We start from the raw sequence: 23,615 nt of genomic DNA, 5'->3' as shown, positions 1-23,615 counted from the left end.
TGTAGGGGTCCAAATTAGGTTGGTTACCTTAATGATCGACTGGCTCAAAATTTTGACAGTAAGCTGGCTCAAGATGGCGTCTTCGCATATCTCTCCCTAGAGGATAACTAATTATCACGGTTAAATAGCACCACATTAAACCTTTCACAAATCTCGACAAACATATCAAATAGTCCTAAGTGCAAATGAGAACCCCTCTTTGTTTACTTTCTCTTTCGATTATTACGGCGTCAGTATAAAACTTTTCAATATTGATTCAGGATATATCGAAAAACGCTGATTTCGACTAGCATGTTATGCTAAGAGTTAATGAACAAACGTATAAATGGACGAGTTGTTAATGAAAGAGAAAGTAAACAAAGAGAATCGTCATTTTCGCTTAGGGCCATTTGACATGTTTGGCTATAAATATGTCCACTACTAGTACACGAGGCATGCGAAACTGCTTACCCTATATTCTCTATTAAGTTATTTACTGAAACAGTTAACCTCACTTTTCTTGACAGTTCGTGTTGCGGCACAGCATCATTTATCAACCATCCCCTCAGCTTGTCATCATTCGCCCTTCATCGATCGATCTGTACAGGCATCTGTGAGCAGAATCTCACTAAGGATGGTGAGATAAACTTATTGGACGTGAGACTCGACAACATGCATCGTCCGTGTTGCCAGTTGTGCCGAGAATGACTTTGGCTTATAGAAATAGAATTTATATGTTAAACTAAAAATATCCGAACCTAGAGAACACAACGTAGGTCAGGTATCTGACGAAACAAATGGTGCCGTGACCAGGATCGGCAGGCCGAATTGAGCTCTCCGAGCAACGCCAGGTATCTGCGGACTCCGTCTTTGAAGAGAAAACGCAACTGAAAATTTATAAGGCTTTTTACGTGCAGTTTAAAAATGGCACCCGCGCCATCGTTCGTCCCACGACAGCTCACACGCCGACGGACAATGCTCGCACAGGTTCTGTTGGAGATAAAGACATCTGGCTCGTTGTAGCAGTCTCGGTCCGCTTTCACCGTAAGCTTATTCCCTAAGTACGTTCATGGATCGGTGAGCTCCGTAATGTGCTGAATCATCTATCGTACGTCAAACATTTCCGTCATCGGACATCATCCTCCCAGAATCCAATAGTCAGCCGAATTTTCATCATTTGGTCAATGAACTGGGGAATGCCATGGTACTTAACTCATTAGTACCTACCTGTTATCAGTAAGACATCAAGCAGCATTATCAATGGATTTGTGAACATGAACGATTTCTTGCTCCGTGTCTGATCAATTCCGAAATGTTGATATTTCTCTATTGCTATACCGGAATGTACCCTGCGATGTAAAATTTCGGAATACAACCTAGTCATCAATTCAGAAATTAACCATCGATAACAATTTGACAATAATCCGTCGCAAATCAAAACACCACAGTACACAATCAGTAGCAGTGATGAGCACCATTCACGAATTCCGTGCCATCATACAGATACCTTAAAAAAATTGTCAATTGGATTTGGAGATAAATTGAGGCACAAATGATACAACTGAAAACTGTTTGTTTTTATTTGTTTTATTTGTCTTATCGTCTTCGAGCAAGCTCGTACAGACTAGGTAGTAACTTATATACTAATATTCATTACGGTACAACATTACATTATACTAACAACAAAACATAACATAGTCAACATCAATTATTACGAATATCTAACACAATTCTATACCAGTAGTTGTTGAAACTCTCGAAAGTAAATTCCTTTCGGCCAAGTTGATGGGTTCAGCGCTATATCACGTAATTCCAGATCAATGCCTACTTTGAACGACACATACGGCATCGTCGATGTATCCTTCCACGGTGGTACAAGTTTCTGCGCAGTGATCGTATCTTCTGTCTCTCCAATGCATTGTGAAACCATATCAATTACCTCTTTTTCGGTGACGGTGTTTTTTAATCTGGTAAGGAAAATCCAGCATTTCGTCGAAAGTAAGACTTTTCTACTGTTCTCTAGAAGATTTCTCGAGCCTTGTACTAGCTTTGTCGATGACAGTGGGGATGATTGAGACGACACTGACACATTGAATGAGCCGGAAAAACCGGCCAGCGTTTGATGGATTCCAGCGATTTCATTCTTCAGTGCCGAAATTTCATCGTGCAAATCTGTTTCGCACTTTTTAGCTCTTGTGTCAGTGTGGGTTTCGGTAGTTGCGGTGGCAGCAGCGATGTTGGGAGCGGCGGTAGCGGCGGTAGCAGCAACGGTGGATCGAGATGAAAAACTGGCGATATCAATTAGCTTGCGTCTATCCCGAAATACCTCCATGTCGCGAACATTACACATTATTTCGCCACATGCAGTGCATAGCCAGTAGATATTGAAATTATTGTTGCAGCTGATCGCCTCAGAACCAGTGATAGAAGCGCATTTTAGATGATAAACATCTGATCCGTCAGAACAAAAGCTTTTACACACGATTGTTTCTTCATCGGGTGCGATCTTTGTGAAGCATTTGTTGCAAATCATTTTGACTCAACTGCGATTTCAATAATAATAAAAACTTTTTGTAAATGCTCTTCTCTGCCGCTAATGTATAATCACTTCATTGAACTTCAGAGAAATAGCAAACAGTAACAGAGTTAATTTAACAAGCAATTTTCAACAAAATTCACAGCGCGGAACAGAAGCAAAACAAACGGGTACGAGTACTTACACAACTTTTTGGTGGGGAAGATGTTACGGCACAGCATCATTTATCAACCATCCCCTCAGCTTGTCATCATTCGCCCTTCATCGATCGATCTGGACAGGCATCTGTGAACAGAATCTCACTAAGGATGGTGAGATAAACTTGTTGGACGTGAGACTCGACAACATGCATCGTCCGTGTTGCCAGTAGTGCCGATAATAATTTTGGCTTATAGAAATAGAATTTTTATGTGGAACTGGAAATATCCAGTTAGTCGTAGTCTAACCACCGCTCTAGGCGGTTGGTCTTTAACCCTTCTTGGGCATAGCAGAAAGTTACCCGTCTTGGGCTTAGTAGAGAGTCACCCGTTTAGGGCTTAGTTGAATGTTTTACCCGTTACTGGGCTTAATGTGAATAAATGTATTGATCGTCGAAATAAGTGCTTTGCTTTCCTGGAGTGGTTCCTGAAATTGATTGCCAATAAAACTAGTCGGCCTCTACGCCCGATTAAAACCGAACTCAGAGAACACAACGTAGGGCAGGTATCTGACGAAACAGTTCGATTATACTGTTTACATGGACTTAGAAAAATTTACGGACGACTAGAATCGCTCGAAGCAAAACGTAAAGAATTTTTCCATGTAAACAGTACAAGCGATTTGTCAAAAATGAACACTCAGTTCATTTCTGACGTCACCGTAAAGTATTCAATATGTGATTTGACAACCACAGCCTATACCCCTGGTCTTCACACCCTTTCAAATTAGAGCACTCTAGTTAGAGTGCGGCCAATACGTGTTTTACGTATCCAAACGAGCAGAGATCTGACGTATTTCTATTGTGAATACGTCAAATTTCATGTTCGTTTGGATACGTCATGGCCTCTTGGCCACACTTTAACTAGAGTACTCTATTTCAAATGTCTTCAAAGCGAAGACATCTCTTCACATCTGGCATCGCTGCTCGCAGCACTTCCGGGTATAGTTAGTTACTATAGGTTTGCTCCAGTACACGGAAATCACTCCGGAGTAAACAGGACCAAAAAATCTTTGCTCCTTTTTACTCCGGTTTGCTACCAGAAGAAAAAAGATAAGAAGAGAGTACAGGAACGATTTTATCCGGAGTACTTCCTGTTTCTCTTGGTACTGAAACAGACCTTATATTCATAGTTAGGTGGAGACACGGATCGGAGCCAATTGGGTAATTCAATGAGAAAAAATCTATTTTTATTACACACACCGATAAAGCTGATTTTCGTGATTACAACAATGCTTCTTTCCAACTGAGGAAACGTGAAAAAAAAATTTTAAATTTAAAATAAAGAAATATGTTGACAGTCTTGATTTGACACTATCAGAAGCATTTGACATATCGAATTTCATGACAAATGATGCCCTGTCAGAAAAAATGAATACATGTTTTCCTGGTTTTCCCGCAGGGTTATTTTTATTTGACATAAACACTATCCAATGTATATAGTTTTTTTCATTTTAGGTGTTGTCTTGATAGGTCGTAAACAACCGCAGTTTTCCTTTGTATGGTTGTCTATGTTTACATAAGGAACGGAAAACTATATATAGCTTAATGACCCAATTAAGATTTCTGACAGCTGATTTACAACCACAGATGTAATATATCGCCAAAGGATTTTGGTTTGTTTGCCTCACGAAATACCAAACCTCGACCGGTTTTTGCAGAGCTAAATGTTTTGTTTTCCTCACGAAATAATTTTGCACCGTTTCTTTTTAACGGGAATAGAAAGGTCAATTGAACATACCGGAGCCAATCGAGCATGACGTCACACAACATGTTCTCGTCGGTTGTAAATGGAAAAGGTATTGTGATTATGGTGATGATTATTTTACTCTTTTCTTGTGTTATCGAACATAGAGAATCGAAAATAAACAATGTTTTTTCAGTAATACCGAGAGATATTCGCAGAAATATAAAATCACATCATATTTTCCAATTCTTTTCGCTATACGCATATGTTAAGTTCTTACCCAAGACGTCAACAATGAAACTATTTAGCTATAGTTTGAACATTTGCATGGGATGACATTGTTTTCTTCGTAAAATAAGAACTGCCAGTTTTCCGGCTGTTGTGTCCACCTAACTATGAATATACCCACATTCGGGGAAGGCTGCCCACATTCGGGGAAGGCTGCCTGAGCAAAAAGCCTGCCTCATGGCTACCTCACGGCTACCAGGCCCGATTGAGTGACGTTTCCTCTTGGATGTCAAATTCCAAAATGACAAGTAAAATTTGCCCGCTCCGAACGTGCACGCGGTTATTACTTTTTTTTCCGCCGTTGATTAGTTGCCTGTTGGAAGAATGCAACGATTCATTTTAAATGCCTTTCTATACACAGATAAGCATTTCATTTTATCTATAAAGGTAATATTCCAGTTGCAATTGAAAACTGGAATAGCCTACCAGCTACAATCGTATTTTCTCTGGTTCCGAATAATGAAATCACGTCGGAAGTGGTACGCATTATTCGTAAAATGAAGCGCTGTAATATGCGCTACTTCCGACGTCACGAATTAGCACGGAACAAGAGAAAAAACGATTGTCGCTGGTTGGATTTGGTTGTGAGTCCCAGGTTTTCAGTTCCATCAGTTTTACAACTGGACAGATAGATTTTTCGAACGAGGTATTCAACTCTATTCATATGCCGTTTTTCTTGGAGAACCACCGGGGCGACGGATTGCACATTCTAGCAGAAGTGAAAATAAGGCACGTCCAGTAGTTTGCTCCTTTACTAGAAAGCGCAATCCGCTGCCCCAGGGATTTTTAATGAAAAACGACAGTAGATTTTATGTACGTTATATGATTGTTCCATAAAGTAGCTTTTTCTGGCGACACTATAGTCTTTCTTAGAATTTTTCCTTCAATTTTTATGAGAAGATTTTCTAGAATATATTATTCAAAAAATACATTATCAGTCGAGCAAACTCTAACGGTTTATTGACAAAACGCTCAAGGTGAAAATTTATAACCGATTCCCTTTTTTCCACACGAAGCTCCGATACAAAAGAATGCTGGAACCGGTACGATTTGCCAAGCGGGATACTATGTGCACCTCACGTATGAAGAATTTATGGTCAATTAGCAGAAGGACGTATAGGACTTAATGAATACGATGCACCTCAATAACCAGCACTACCGGCTCGAAAAAACCTAGATCTGCATACGTGAATCGCGAAAGATGCAGCTGGACATTTGTCGCCGCACACGAATCATCGACACTATCATCACGATTCAGCGCTGGTTCCGGTCGATTCTGTAGCTAAAAATACTGTCTGTACCGCAGTACGTACTTGAAGGCCAATTTACTGACGAAGATGCGAACGGAAGTGGCAGTGGCGCTTGGCCTTAAGCCCCTACACGGTGCGAAGGTGATACAATAGGCTGAAGAATGGTGTACAGTTAATGCGTGGTAAACAGGCACGGGAACGGTTTAATTTAAGCTAGGTAAGAAGGAGTCTTTTAAGGGTATTTCATTGAAGTTTGGGTTTCGAATCTACACAAACACCCAGCAGTATGTAATATGGGGTTTCACTTTCGTATACGTTTTGCAAAACATAAAAAAATGAGATAATGATAACACTGGGTATATAATATCGTCAGCTACATTCGACTTTGCCAGATTTGAAATATGTAACAATATACAAGAATTACGGCAAAAATTAATTTCCAATCATTATGTAAAGAATGCTGCGATTCAAACTTTAAACTCGTTTTTCTCGAAATCAATATTTTGTCACTTAGTCCGGTCTGACATAACACCGATCAATTACGCTTGATAGTTCATTTTTAAACAATTAAAATTTTCCCTTCTCAGAAACTACAACGTGCCAAACTACAGTCGACGCAGAGCCTCCCCGCATCCGAACGTCGATAGGACGATGATGATTATTACGAGGACATGGGTCTGATGGATGAGCGTCGTCGGCGTTAAGACGTGACTTTTTGTGCGAAAATAATATCAGCGGCAGAAATGTGTATAGTGGTTTGCTAGATGGATACAGTAGCAGTCAGCAGTATGTGGAAATGCCACTCTATCGATTGGACGATGTGTTGAACCGACCAATACGAAAGCACGAAATCGAACGTGTGAGCAAAAGTACATTTGACGATACACAGGTTCCAGTAGTGGAATAATTCGGCTTCGCTTATAGCTAACTAACAGAACGTCTAGTACACTTCCACCATCAACGACAGCATACCATCAACAGCAGCCGCTACAACAATATCAACAACAGCAATGTATCCCACCTAGTGGCCTTGCAGGATCGCAGAGCAATCACTCGCTACACAGCGGACATTAAGCAACTATCCGGATGATTTTGTTCAAAACTACTACAACACTACGACGCCGAAAAGTTAGTTCTATTTTTGTAAGCTTATCTGTCGAAGAATTTTTTTCTTGCATATAATTTTACTAAAATACCCATTTTCTGCGCTAGATGAAGCGGCAGCCCTGCTCGTAAGATTTCAAATACGCAAGCAAGAATATCCACCTGACGTTATTGAGTGCAGCAACGACGACGACCTCCGGTTACCAATGGAAGTGGAAACGGTTCAGGTCAGATGACCCTCAGTCGACGGAGTTCCATTGCCAGACGGATACACTAAAATGACGAAATTCGGACCCTACAAAAAAATGGTACCGTTAGAGGTTAATCGGGGGAATGATATGTACCAGTCAAGTACACGGATCAACGTTGACGGCACCAGCTCCACAAGGTGCAGCGGATCAATAAGGTGGAAAAGTGTGCCAGTTGACAGGAGAGTGATTCGTTTGTTAACGAAGGCTATCGCTATCTCGATTGCAAGATGTTGGTGCACACGAATGTATCCGGAATGGGGATATTAAATCGTTGCTGTGTGCAGCTAAACGGTCGAAGCGGATATGAACGGGGAAACATGGCGAGCAAATTCCGATTGTTTCAGAAAGTAGTTCCAATTCAAAGTTTTCCGCAACGAGGGAATACACCGATACGATGGACAAGATTATAAGGGATGCCAAAGAGTTTCAGTTCCTGCAGGATTTCATCATGCAGAATATATGCAAGATGGAAAGTGATTGCGAGAAACCTTCGGTGGTGGAGAGTTCAAAGACAATCTGGTGACGCACAAACAATACTCTGATCTGCTGAGCTTCAAGTATCGGGATCTCATCGCAGTATGTTAACGAGACACGTTCGGGTAAGAACAATGATTTCCCCCTAACGATGGGTGTAAATACATCCCGAGGTTCCATGAATGAAACGCGAAACCGAGAAGCCGAAGACGAGATGGAAAAACCACAAGAAACGAAAATGCGACGAACATACCGCTTACATTGCACAGTGGTCGCAATGGTACCAAAACGTGCGTTTAATTCCTGGTGCTCTAGGAGTTGATTTTAGAGATTTGGTTTGTTAGAAACACTTTTTCAGAATGGAAGGCCCCTTCTTTTGATGTATACTGAATTGTGATTAATTCACCTAAAAGTGAGATAGAAAATTTATTTCCACAAACTTTTGAGATAGAGTCATGATGTCAATGACAAAGTTATAGAAAATTCTACTGCGAGAAAACTTGCCGAACATGCAAACTCTCTAAAATGTAACGGTGTTGAGATAAAGCGCGTTGTTTGTGGGAGACACCCAAAAAACCATTTTTTCATTATAACTTCTTTTTGAGATTTTTTCGATTCTTCAAATGTTCTACAAAGTTGTTTAAAATAAGGAATTACAGATATTCGTCAAAGACGTCAACATTTTTTATTTCAAAACTTAAGAGTTATCAAATAAAGTTGATTAAAAATACCGCCATTTTGAACGTCAATTACTAAGAGATGTGGAAATATGTGGAAGACATTTCGATTCTATGAGAAAGATAATGAAAAGTACTCTAAGAAAAAATACTAGTCCCAACGGGCATCAACCGGCCTGTATATAAAAAATACGTTTTGGCAGTGTATGTTTTGTATTTTGAAATACATAAATATGTCGGAGACATTATATTTTTTATTAAAGAATTTGAAAGTTATCTAACAATGTAGTTAACGAATACCGCTATTTTGAACATCATTAACTGAAAGATGTGGAGACATGTGGAAGACCTTTTGACTCCGTAAGATACTGAAAAATACTACAAGAAAAAGTACTAGTCACAACGGGCATGCAACGGCCTGTATATAAAAATACGTTTTGGCAATGTTTGTTTTGTATGTTGTAACAAAATAAAAAATATTTTCAAAATAAGTTTTCAATATGATTTTTGTTTTAATTTATCAAATGTTGGGCAAGTATTTGTTTGTTTTATTCTATAGTAAGAAATATAAAAATGATCCTTTTGAAATAGCTATGTACTGTTTTCATTTTTAACTATCTTCTTCACTACTATTTTCGTCTTCACTGCCAGTGTCATCATCAATCACCAATAGTCGTTTTGTATCATCCGAAAATGGTTTTTTATGTTTCGGCTCTTGATGGCGAATACTCGATATTACTGGATCAGATGATTCGAGCAGTCTGTGGAGTAGATCTGTATTTGTTGCTTCACGACGATATTTACGGGTATGTATCAATCGAAACCGTTTAACGTCCTTATTTTTGGACTCCTGCGCTTCTTCCGATAGCTGTCCGATCGGCACAAGAAACGATTCTATAATTTTTGCTCCGTGGATCAAAATCTTGTGGACAGTTGCTGGCATCCGGAACCATGGGTATTGCTGAACAAGCATTCGTGCTGTTTCGATTCCATACGACTCAAATCTATCGCTTCTTACCTCGATATCTGGAATATGTAAAATTTCATTTGAGTTGAACAAATACAATAAGAATGTTAGTTACTTGAACTTAACGCTTCCAATATCGTCTTACAGCGATACAACAGCTCTGGCTCAATACCACAGATTTCAGCCGATAGCCGCCAGTTTTTGAAGAAACAGCGTGATGTATTACCACAGTTCGAGTTTCCATTCCCTCCTGTCCGGGGTTCATCTACTCGCAACCCAAGGTCATTCTTAAACCTTTTTTGGAGATACTTCTTTTTCTTGGCGACATTCTCTTTTTCGATTATTGTCCTGGCCTGCCACTTCTGAATATCGAGGCGATACGAAAGGTGAATAAAATATTCGAAAAATCTTATGTATGCGTGGAGTGTCGATAGGCCATATTGAAATGTGTCATCGCGAGTGTTGCGCTCGATTATCTCGTCGATGTTGTTCATAATCTTAGGCGTCGCTCCACATATATAACACCTTTGAGCAGAGCTTGTGGATGTTAACGTGTTTATCACTTTTACATCTACCATCGTCATTTTTAAATCATAATGAATAATAATTGTGCGGTTCTCATATTTAACCCTTGATGGGTGAAGTACAATTAACTGTCTATCAATTTTCTCCTTTTCGAATAAAATTAATTCAGTTGTTTCTTTCCTGTATTGTATGTGTAACGGTCGGCAATAACGAACGGAAGAGGGTCGAGGATTTTGAAATAAAGTTTTGCCGTTAGTTGTAGCACTGATCGGTACGATAGACGTTACAAATATATTTGAATCAGTCTTTGTGCCATCATCATCATCATCGTTGAACATTTGATTAAATTCATTGAGATCACTACAGCCATCGCAACCATACTTCACAAATAATATGACGTTCTCCAGCTCCAAATCCGAAAAGTTTTTTAGAGTATCAGCTATTGAAAGAATAATTCTTTCAGATGTGTGATCTAGGAGGGCCTGAAGAGTAATTTCCATTTCCGTTTCATTAATAGTTATGGCAGATTTATCGGGATAACATTTCTTTTTTGCTTCTAGAACTCGCATATATGACGGGTAGATATCCGCATTTCGTTTTTTAGCACCCAACCTCATTCTATGGTACTGTGCCCTTGTATTGTCATTATCAAGAAGCAACGCTAATGCTTCATCAGGGGAATAAGGTACAACAAATGCAGACTTCAATGACTTTATCATTTTTGTTGCTCTATGCGGTGTTGTTTGGGTAGCCAACTGAACCACAGAAGCCTGGTCCCTCTTACCCTCTTCCCGAAGTTTCATAGAACTCGCAAAAGACAGTTCGACTGAACTGTGACTAGCTCTCAAGTCTGCGGTTTTCCGTCGTTTGACACTATCTGTACTTTGGGAAAAAAGTACCAGTTTTCTACCTCTCTTGCTGGATGACTGCGACAGTTGGTTCAACAATGACGATGGCATTGGAAATGGTTTATCAAGGTAATTAGATTTATACCTCAATATCCGCTCTTCGATGTAATGGCACTGTTTCCACAATGAATTGAAATTTTTACACAATCTATACATAAGTTTCTCAACTTTCTCATAACCTTCGATTCCACTAGTGTCAACAATACCATACCATTTCATTAAATGTTTTAGCAGAACGGCAGATTTCTCCGAATGGCTCCCTTCTAGGTTTTTCCAAAGCATAAATAGATCCCGGTGATTCATAGGTTCTATAATCGACGGAATGAGTAACAGGATTTAAGTGAAACTAGTTTTGTTCACCGATTTGATATCAAAAAGCCGAAGAACATAGCTAATATACCATAAAACTTTTATTTACCTGCTACCTGTGCAGCCATTCTAATTGTCCCGAGAATTCCAAATTCAAACACACAAATTACAGCTTGAACGGTAGCACTAATTTCACACAGGATATCCGTGTGCAAAATGTAAACAAAGAGTTTTTGTGAAACGATCAGAATTGCCAGACTAACTTTATATAACACAGTACGTTTGTCAGATAAAATTAAATTTGAAATTCTATTCAATTTGAATGGTTTCAACGCATGGTTGTACATACATTTTGAAGGACTAAAAGCAATTCTCAAAACAGAAACTTGGTTATTCTTATTATGCAAATGATGAAATGGCAACTCTGGTCGTTATCGGTGTAATCGGTTCGAGAAAGTTCCATCCATATTGTAGTCGTTTCCAAATTGGTCAAAATCTTTTCCACATCTTTTAGAGATTAACATTCGAAAAAATTTTAATTATTGAATAACTCGTTAGTTTGAGAAAACAAAACTTCAGTATTTACGACCTATTTTAGCGTTGTTTTTTAAATATTTTCATTTATTTCGTAGAACATTTGACACATAGAATAAAATGACGGAAAAAAATTATATGGAATATATACTAAACAAACATTGCCAAAACGTATTTTTTATATACAGGCCGGTTGATGCCCGTTGGGACTAGTATTTTTTCTTAGAGTACTTTTCATTATCTTTCTCATAGAATCGAAATGTCTTCCACATATTTCCACATCTCTTAGTAATTGACGTTCAAAATGGCGGTATTTTTAATCAACTTTATTTGATAACTCTTAAGTTTTGAAATAAAAAATGTTGACGTCTTTGACGAATATCTGTAATTTCTTATTTTCAACAACTTTGTAGAACATTTGAAGAATCGAAAAAATCTCAAAAAGAAGTTATAATGAAAAAATAATTTTTTGGGTGTCTCCCACAAACAACGCGCTTTATCTCAACACCGTTACATTTTGGAGAGTTTGCATGTTCGGCAAGTTTTCTCGCAGTAGAATTTTCTATAACTTTGTCATTGACATCATGACTCTATCTCAAAAGTTTGTGGAAATAAATTTTCTATCTCACTTTTAGGTGAATTAATCACAATTCAGTATACATCAAAAGAAGGGGCCTTCCATTCTGAAAAAGTGTTTCTAACAAACCAAATCTCTAAAATCAACTCCTAGAGCACCAGGAATTAAACGCACGTTTTGGTACCATTGCGACCACTGTGCAGTGGTCGCAATGGTACCAAAACGTGCGTTTAATTCCTGGTGCTCTAGGAGTTGATTTTAGAGATTTGGTTTGTTAGAAACACTTTTTCAGAATGGAAGGCCCCTTCTTTTGATGTATACTGAATTGTGATTAATTCACCTAAAAGTGAGATAGAAAATTTATTTCCACAAACTTTTGAGATAGAGTCATGATGTCAATGACAAAGTTATAGAAAATTCTACTGCGAGAAAACTTGCCGAACATGCAAACTCTCCAAAATGTAACGGTGTTGAGATAAAGCGCGTTGTTTGTGGGAGACACCCAAAAAACCATTTTTTCATTATAACTTCTTTTTGAGATTTTTTCGATTCTTCAAATGTTCTACAAAGTTGTTGAAAATAAGAAATTACAGATATTCGTCAAAGACGTCAACATTTTTTATTTCAAAACTTAAGAGTTATCAAATAAAGTTGATTAAAAATACCGCCATTTTGAACGTCAATTACTAAGAGATGTGGAAATATGTGGAAGACATTTCGATTCTATGAGAAAGATAATGAAAAGTACTCTAAGAAAAAATACTAGTCCCAACGGGCATCAACCGGCCTGTATATAAAAAATACGTTTTGGCAATGTTTGTTTAGTATATATTCCATATAATTTTTTTCCGTCATTTTATTCTATGTGTCAAATGTTCTACGAAATAAATGAAAATATTTAAAAAACAACGCTAAAATAGGTCGTAAATACTGAAGTTTTGTTTTCTCAAACTAACGAGTTATTCAATAATTAAAATTTTTTCGAATGTTAATCTCTAAAAGATGTGGAAAAGATTTTGACCAATTTGGAAACGACTACAATATGGATGGAACTTTCTCGAACCGATTACACCGATAACGACCAGAGTTGCCATTTCATCATTTGCATAATAAGAATAACCAAGTTTCTGTTTTGAGAATTGCTTTTAGTCCTTCAAAATGTATGTACAACCATGCGTTGAAACCATTCAAATTGAATAGAATTTCAAATTTAATTTTATCTGACAAACGTACTGTGTTATATAAAGTTAGTCTGGCAATTCTGATCGTTTCACAAAAACTCTTTGTTTACATTTTGCACACGGATATCCTGTGTGAAATTAGTGCTACCGTTCAAGCTGTAATTTGTGTGTTTGAATTTGGAATTCTCGGGACAATTAGAATGGCTGCACAGGTAGCAGGTAAATAAAAGTTTTATGGTATATTAGCTATGTTCTTCGGCTTTTTGATATCAAATCGGTGAACAAAACTAGTTTCACTTAAATCCTGTTACTCATTCCGTCGATTATAGAACCTATGAATCACCGGGATCTATTTATGCTTTGGAAAAACCTAGAAGGGAGCCATTCGGAGAAATCTGCCGTTCTGCTAAAACATTTAATGAAATGGTATGGTATTGTTGACACTAGTGGAATCGAAGGTTATGAGAAAGTTGAGAAACTTATGTATAGATTGTGTAAAAATTTCAATTCATTGTGGAAACAGTGCCATTACATCGAAGAGCGGATATTGAGGTATAAATCTAATTACCTTGATAAACCATTTCCAATGCCATCGTCATTGTTGAACCAACTGTCGCAGTCATCCAGCAAGAGAGGTAGAAAACTGGTACTTTTTTCCCAAAGTACAGATAGTGTCAAACGACGGAAAACCGCAGACTTGAGAGCTAGTCACAGTTCAGTCGAACTGTCTTTTGCGAGTTCTATGAAACTTCGGGAAGAGGGTAAGAGGGACCAGGCTTCTGTGGTTCAGTTGGCTACCCAAACAACACCGCATAGAGCAACAAAAATGATAAAGTCATTGAAGTCTGCATTTGTTGTACCTTATTCCCCTGATGAAGCATTAGCGTTGCTTCTTGATAATGACAATACAAGGGCACAGTACCATAGAATGAGGTTGGGTGCTAAAAAACGAAATGCGGATATCTACCCGTCATATATGCGAGTTCTAGAAGCAAAAAAGAAATGTTATCCCGATAAATCTGCCATAACTATTAATGAAACGGAAATGGAAATTACTCTTCAGGCCCTCCTAGATCACACATCTGAAAGAATTATTCTTTCAATAGCTGATACTCTAAAAAACTTTTCGGATTTGGAGCTGGAGAACGTCATATTATTTGTGAAGTATGGTTGCGATGGCTGTAGTGATCTCAATGAATTTAATCAAATGTTCAACGATGATGATGATGATGGCACAAAGACTGATTCAAATATATTTGTAACGTCTATCGTACCGATCAGTGCTACAACTAACGGCAAAACTTTATTTCAAAATCCTCGACCCTCTTCCGTTCGTTATTGCCGACCGTTACACATACAATACAGGAAAGAAACAACTGAATTAATTTTATTCGAAAAGGAGAAAATTGATAGACAGTTAATTGTACTTCACCCATCAAGGGTTAAATATGAGAACCGCACAATTATTATTCATTATGATTTAAAAATGACGATGGTAGATGTAAAAGTGATAAACACGTTAACATCCACAAGCTCTGCTCAAAGGTGTTATATATGTGGAGCGACGCCTAAGATTATGAACAACATCGACGAGATAATCGAGCGCAACACTCGCGATGACACATTTCAATATGGCCTATCGACACTCCACGCATACATAAGATTTTTCGAATATTTTATTCACCTTTCGTATCGCCTCGATATTCAGAAGTGGCAGGCCAGGACAATAATCGAAAAAGAGAATGTCGCCAAGAAAAAGAAGTATCTCCAAAAAAGGTTTAAGAATGACCTTGGGTTGCGAGTAGATGAACCCCGGACAGGAGGGAATGGAAACTCGAACTGTGGTAATACATCACGCTGTTTCTTCAAAAACTGGCGGCTATCGGCTGAAATCTGTGGTATTGAGCCAGAGCTGTTGTATCGCTGTAAGACGATATTGGAAGCGTTAAGTTCAAGTAACTAACATTCTTATTGTATTTGTTCAACTCAAATGAAATTTTACATATTCCAGATATCGAGGTAAGAAGCGATAGATTTGAGTCGTATGGAATCGAAACAGCACGAATGCTTGTTCAGCAATACCCATGGTTCCGGATGCCAGCAACTGTCCACAAGATTTTGATCCACGGAGCAAAAATTATAGAATCGTTTCTTGTGCCGATCGGACAGCTATCGGAAGAAGCGCAGGAGTCCAAAAATAAGGACGTTAAACGGTTTCGATTGATACATACCCGTAAATATCGTCGTGAAGCAACAAATACAGATCTACTCCACAGACTGCTCGAATCATCTGATCCAGTAATATCGAGTATTCGCCATCAAGAGCCGAAACATAAAAAACCATTTTCGGATGATACAAAACGACTATTGGTGATTGATGATGACACTGGCAGTGAAGACGAAAATAGTAGTGAAGAAGATAGTTAAAAATGAAAACAGTACATAGCTATTTCAAAAGGATCATTTTTATATTTCTTACTATAGAATAAAACAAACAAATACTTGCCCAACATTTGATAAATTAAAACAAAAATCATATTGAAAACATATTTTGAAAATATTTTTTATTTTGTTACAACATACAAAACAAACATTGCCAAAACGTATTTTTATATACAGGCCGTTGCATGCCCGTTGTGACTAGTACTTTTTCTTGTAGTATTTTTCAGTATCTTACGGAGTCAAAAGGTCTTCCACATGTCTCCACATCTTTCAGTTAATGATGTTCAAAATAGCGGTATTCGTTAACTACATTGTTAGATAACTTTCAAATTCTTTAATAAAAAATATAATGTCTCCGACATATTTATGTATTTCAAAATACAAAACATACACTGCCAAAACGTATTTTTTATATACAGGCCGGTTGATGCCCGTTGGGACTAGTATTTTTTCTTAGAGTACTTTTCATTATCTTTCTCATAGAATCGAAATGTCTTCCACATATTCCATTTTATTTCAAAACTTAAGAGTTATCAAATAAAGTTGATTAAAAATACCGCCATTTTGAACGTCAATTACTAAGAGATGTGGAAATATGTGGAAGACATTTCGATTCTATGAGAAAGATAATGAAAAGTACTCTAAGAAAAAATACTAGTCCCAACGGGCATCAACCGGCCTGTATATAAAAAATACGTTTTGGCAATGTTTGTTTAGTATATATTCCATATAATTTTTTTCCGTCATTTTATTCTATGTGTCAAATGTTCTACGAAATAAATGAAAATATTTAAAAAACAACGCTAAAATAGGTCGTAAATACTGAAGTTTTGTTTTCTCAAACTAACGAGTTATTCAATAATTAAAATTTTTTCGAATGTTAATCTCTAAAAGATGTGGAAAAGATTTTGACCAATTTGGAAACGACTACAATATGGATGGAACTTTCTCGAACCGATTACACCGATAACGACCAGAGTTGCCATTTCATCATTTGCATAATAAGAATAACCAAGTTTCTGTTTTGAGAATTGCTTTTAGTCCTTCAAAATGTATGTACAACCATGCGTTGAAACCATTCAAATTGAATAGAATTTCAAATTTAATTTTATCTGACAAACGTACTGTGTTATATAAAGTTAGTCTGGCAATTCTGATCGTTTCACAAAAACTCTTTGTTTACATTTTGCACACGGATATCCTGTGTGAAATTAGTGCTACCGTTCAAGCTGTAATTTGTGTGTTTGAATTTGGAATTCTCGGGACAATTAGAATGGCTGCACAGGTAGCAGGTAAATAAAAGTTTTATGGTATATTAGCTATGTTCTTCGGCTTTTTGATATCAAATCGGTGAACAAAACTAGTTTCACTTAAATCCTGTTACTCATTCCGTCGATTATAGAACCTATGAATCACCGGGATCTATTTATGCTTTGGAAAAACCTAGAAGGGAGCCATTCGGAGAAATCTGCCGTTCTGCTAAAACATTTAATGAAATGGTATGGTATTGTTGACACTAGTGGAATCGAAGGTTATGAGAAAGTTGAGAAACTTATGTATAGATTGTGTAAAAATTTCAATTCATTGTGGAAACAGTGCCATTACATCGAAGAGCGGATATTGAGGTATAAATCTAATTACCTTGATAAACCATTTCCAATGCCATCGTCATTGTTGAACCAACTGTCGCAGTCATCCAGCAAGAGAGGTAGAAAACTGGTACTTTTTTCCCAAAGTACAGATAGTGTCAAACGACGGAAAACCGCAGACTTGAGAGCTAGTCACAGTTCAGTCGAACTGTCTTTTGCGAGTTCTATGAAACTTCGGGAAGAGGGTAAGAGGGACCAGGCTTCTGTGGTTCAGTTGGCTACCCAAACAACACCGCATAGAGCAACAAAAATGATAAAGTCATTGAAGTCTGCATTTGTTGTACCTTATTCCCCTGATGAAGCATTAGCGTTGCTTCTTGATAATGACAATACAAGGGCACAGTACCATAGAATGAGGTTGGGTGCTAAAAAACGAAATGCGGATATCTACCCGTCATATATGCGAGTTCTAGAAGCAAAAAAGAAATGTTATCCCGATAAATCTGCCATAACTATTAATGAAACGGAAATGGAAATTACTCTTCAGGCCCTCCTAGATCACACATCTGAAAGAATTATTCTTTCAATAGCTGATACTCTAAAAAACTTTTCGGATTTGGAGCTGGAGAACGTCATATTATTTGTGAAGTATGGTTGCGATGGCTGTAGTGATCTCAATGAATTTAATCAAATGTTCAACGATGATGATGATGATGGCACAAAGACTGATTCAAATATATTTGTAACGTCTATCGTACCGATCAGTGCTACAACTAACGGCAAAACTTTATTTCAAAATCCTCGACCCTCTTCCGTTCGTTATTGCCGACCGTTACACATACAATACAGGAAAGAAACAACTGAATTAATTTTATTCGAAAAGGAGAAAATTGATAGACAGTTAATTGTACTTCACCCATCAAGGGTTAAATATGAGAACCGCACAATTATTATTCATTATGATTTAAAAATGACGATGGTAGATGTAAAAGTGATAAACACGTTAACATCCACAAGCTCTGCTCAAAGGTGTTATATATGTGGAGCGACGCCTAAGATTATGAACAACATCGACGAGATAATCGAGCGCAACACTCGCGATGACACATTTCAATATGGCCTATCGACACTCCACGCATACATAAGATTTTTCGAATATTTTATTCACCTTTCGTATCGCCTCGATATTCAGAAGTGGCAGGCCAGGACAATAATCGAAAAAGAGAATGTCGCCAAGAAAAAGAAGTATCTCCAAAAAAGGTTTAAGAATGACCTTGGGTTGCGAGTAGATGAACCCCGGACAGGAGGGAATGGAAACTCGAACTGTGGTAATACATCACGCTGTTTCTTCAAAAACTGGCGGCTATCGGCTGAAATCTGTGGTATTGAGCCAGAGCTGTTGTATCGCTGTAAGACGATATTGGAAGCGTTAAGTTCAAGTAACTAACATTCTTATTGTATTTGTTCAACTCAAATGAAATTTTACATATTCCAGATATCGAGGTAAGAAGCGATAGATTTGAGTCGTATGGAATCGAAACAGCACGAATGCTTGTTCAGCAATACCCATGGTTCCGGATGCCAGCAACTGTCCACAAGATTTTGATCCACGGAGCAAAAATTATAGAATCGTTTCTTGTGCCGATCGGACAGCTATCGGAAGAAGCGCAGGAGTCCAAAAATAAGGACGTTAAACGGTTTCGATTGATACATACCCGTAAATATCGTCGTGAAGCAACAAATACAGATCTACTCCACAGACTGCTCGAATCATCTGATCCAGTAATATCGAGTATTCGCCATCAAGAGCCGAAACATAAAAAACCATTTTCGGATGATACAAAACGACTATTGGTGATTGATGATGACACTGGCAGTGAAGACGAAAATAGTAGTGAAGAAGATAGTTAAAAATGAAAACAGTACATAGCTATTTCAAAAGGATCATTTTTATATTTCTTACTATAGAATAAAACAAACAAATACTTGCCCAACATTTGATAAATTAAAACAAAAATCATATTGAAAACATATTTTGAAAATATTTTTTATTTTGTTACAACATACAAAACAAACATTGCCAAAACGTATTTTTATATACAGGCCGTTGCATGCCCGTTGTGACTAGTACTTTTTCTTGTAGTATTTTTCAGTATCTTACGGAGTCAAAAGGTCTTCCACATGTCTCCACATCTTTCAGTTAATGATGTTCAAAATAGCGGTATTCGTTAACTACATTGTTAGATAACTTTCAAATTCTTTAATAAAAAATATAATGTCTCCGACATATTTATGTATTTCAAAATACAAAACATACACTGCCAAAACGTATTTTTTATATACAGGCCGGTTGATGCCCGTTGGGACTAGTATTTTTTCTTAGAGTACTTTTCATTATCTTTCTCATAGAATCGAAATGTCTTCCACATATTTCCACATCTCTTAGTAATTGACGTTCAAAATGGCGGTATTTTTAATCAACTTTATTTGATAACTCTTAAGTTTTGAAATAAAAAATGTTGACGTCTTTGACGAATATCTGTAATTCCTTATTTTAAACAACTTTGTAGAGCATTTGAAGAATCGAAAAAATCTCAAAAAGAAGTTATAATGAAAAAATGGTTTTTTGGGTGTCTCCCACAAACAACGCGCTTTATCTCAACACCGTTACATTTTGGAGAGTTTGCATGTTCGGCAAGTTTTCTCGCAGTAGAATTTTCTATAACTTTGTCATTGACATCATGACTCTATCTCAAAAGTTTGTGGAAATAAATTTTCTATCTCACTTTTAGGTGAATTAATCACAATTCAGTATACATCAAAAGAAGGGGCCTTCCATTCTGAAAAAGTGTTTCTAACAAACCAAATCTCTAAAATCAACTCCTAGAGCACCAGAAATTAAACGCACGTTTTGGTACCATTGCGACCACTGTGCACTGTGCGGTGTCACAGAATGATTTGCAAAGTGGGTGGGCGGGGTGGTTTGGATTTAATTCAATACGGTGTGTGCTGCTTAAGAGTATTGCGTTTGAAAAAAATATATATTTATTTTTATGCATGCGTGTGCGTTGTAACTTGTTAATCTATGTTTACGGCGCTTTGTAGCTGCGTAGGGTAAAGAGCCTATTGGTTTTCATGTTTCATATTTCGGTTATATGCTTTTTATCAGTAAGGCATCTGACAACGTGCTTCTGTAGTTATTGCACTGTTCAGCAGCGTAGTATTTTATATAGAAGAGTACACTCAGGTTTTTTTACGCGGATTTTGAAATTTACGCGGTTTTCATTAACGCGTTTTTTTTTAAATTTACGCGGTTTTCATTTACACGTATCCCCTGCGTGAAAAAACTGAGTGTAATTGCATCGGAAACAATCACATTCCCAGCAGAACTTTTTGTTTTCTAATTTCAAACACTTTTGTTACGTACTGCACACAACGTAAAATTTTAAAACAGAACTTACCGTCCCAGCAGCAGTTGAGGCGGGTGTTTTTTTTCGATTCAAATTCAAGCCATGTCTTAAGCGTTACTGGACTTAAAATTTGTTTTCCCAGTTTATCCAGTCAGAATATCTGTCCTACCCTATGTATTTAAAACACAGTTCTAATTGCGTTTTAAAGTATACAACAAATAGAATGGTTGGGTATACTAATTTAAATTTTAAAATAAATCTGTTTTAAATTATGAAACAAACCGCTGTACTGAAGATATAATTATGTCAGTCCTATTACCACATAAAACACCTATATAACATAAAACGCTGCAGAATTGGTTTAATAATACAATGTTTACACTACAGAGTTATAACACGTTTTAATAATTAGCAACAAGAAAAATGTCACCAAGATAGCATAAAAACCCGTTTTAACTGGTAGTGCGAACGTTGCATAACAATGTAATTTATCAAATAATTTGATTTTTTCCACCACTAATCGATCAAGAAATACTTAAACTTAAGATTGTTTACTTAAGTTCATTAGTACATTATTGAAAATTTAAATGGAAAATGAAATTTCATATTTCATGGAGAATCTGTATATTTCCGTTGGCGGGAGTGGACTTCCTCATCACAGCTCTCAATATGGTACTTTTTTTTTGAATATATTTTCTGGACAGACCACCCTATTTTTGCTAGATAGATCAGCCAAATAATGCCAATCACCTAGTGAGATACTTGATTAATTAATAGATTACCGTTAAAAGACCTTCAATAAATTATGTTTTGATGGGGAGTGTATATAGCAAATTGTAACATACGAAAACAGGCGAGTGAACAAGAACGTGAGTCGATATGTGTGATAGATAAAATTCATTTGCACGCTCTTGAAAAAAGCTACATTTTTAATGTCACCATGGTCGTGTCCTGCACACAACCCTTTCATTTTTTTGTCTTTCTCAAATAAATCAAATTTAAGTAAAAGCATTTTTGCGTATTATCCTACAGCGCTCATATTAAAAAATATTTGTTTTGCGCTGATTCTGTGAATTCTTATAAAGACTTTTCAAGGATCACATACATTTGGAGGTTTTTCATAATGCAGATAGGGTAAAGACCACCAATCGCCAATGACTTGACCTATAATTTGCTTTCAATTATTGCCAAGATTTCCTAAAATCTACACAAATTTACAAGCGATTTGGTTCATTTGCAGGAACGGTTTCAGCAGGTAGCAGTATCAAGATCTGCAGTCTACTAACCTCAAACCAAAAAACAAAATTGACCTTCATATAACAGCATTGTTGAAGTAAAAAAAAATCTGATATCCTTCTGTTATATTAATGCATCAAATTATTCAACATAGTTTTTAATATTTTTAAATGAAATAAGAGAATCATTCAAGTACTTTAAAACGACTGTCGTAGATTTGGTAGACCACTCTGCAAAGAGCTTAATTGAGTGCATCAAGTGCAATACTGAAACCCAGAAACTAAGCATGATTTCGATTAGGGTTCGTCGCGGTGCGGATGTGGGCGGTAAATGAATTGTCCGCACCGCAACCGCAAAAAAATAATAAAACCGCACCGCTTACCGCAACCGCACTTTATTTACCGCACCGCACCGCACCGCGCGGTAATGCGGTAAATGCGATAAAATTTTTATATTTTTAAAAATAGTGTTGAAAAATTGTACATTTGTGTAACCATATATAATAAAATGTTAATCTTATTCACACGAAATTTAACTTTAAGAGACTCCTCAGAATGTAATGTTTATGAAAAAATCAACTTTTGCATTTTCTATTAATAAAATTCCATACATTTTAAGGCAAACATTATACATTCAAAAACGTTCTACTGCAGTAATAGGAAAACTTTTATTTTAGCAACCCTTCAGTTAATTGAAAAATGTGGAATAAAAATGTAATAAGAAATGAAGTTGCATATTTTTTCTTTAAATTTTCATATTTTCAATGCTTTTGACATATGAAAATGAAATGGATGATTTTCGCATTTACGTAGTAAACCACCTTTCATTCTTAATGGAATTTCACCAAAAGAAATTTAAAATCGAAATACCAGTACTTCTATATAGTAGCGCATATATTCCAATACAGTGAAATAAAAACATATTGTATTTCATATTTGACGAAAAAAAATTGCCTATACATTACATATAATCAGGAGTCCGATCTCAACCGGCACAGAATTATTGAACATTAGAAAAACTGCAAAAAATGTATGATTTGTAGCATACAGCAGAAATGATTTTTAAAAATAGGGGGTTTTACGGACAAAATATCCCAAAACTCTACCTTCCGCATTCTTCAAGAAACAGATGTATTATCATTTAAAAACTAAGATTGCTCCCTTTAAAAATGAATGAAGTGTAATTTTCTAAATGCTAGTTCGAAAGTTCTAGCATTTAATATATTTTCCTCTAATATTTTGCCAAAGAGCCAATGGCAAAAACTTCAATTGAAGTGAACGGGAGTCAAACTATGTGGTATTTGGCAACAAAAGCTTCAAAAAAGCTACAAAATAGTCTTGACTGAAAAATATTTGGACCTAATTTGGTAGAAAATTATAGTAAATTTTAATGGAGTACGCGAAAAAAGTTATGTAGCATTATGCTATATTTCACCCTAAGGAGGAAAATTTGGTAAACACCAAAATTTCTCACTAGGGTGAAAATTTGTTGGTAA

The sequence above is a fragment of the Topomyia yanbarensis genome, chromosome 3 (genome assembly GCF_030247195.1).
Source record: "Topomyia yanbarensis strain Yona2022 chromosome 3, ASM3024719v1, whole genome shotgun sequence".
Lineage (NCBI taxonomy): Eukaryota > Metazoa > Arthropoda > Insecta > Diptera > Culicidae > Topomyia > Topomyia yanbarensis.
Note: the sequence above shows the minus strand (reverse complement) of the source record.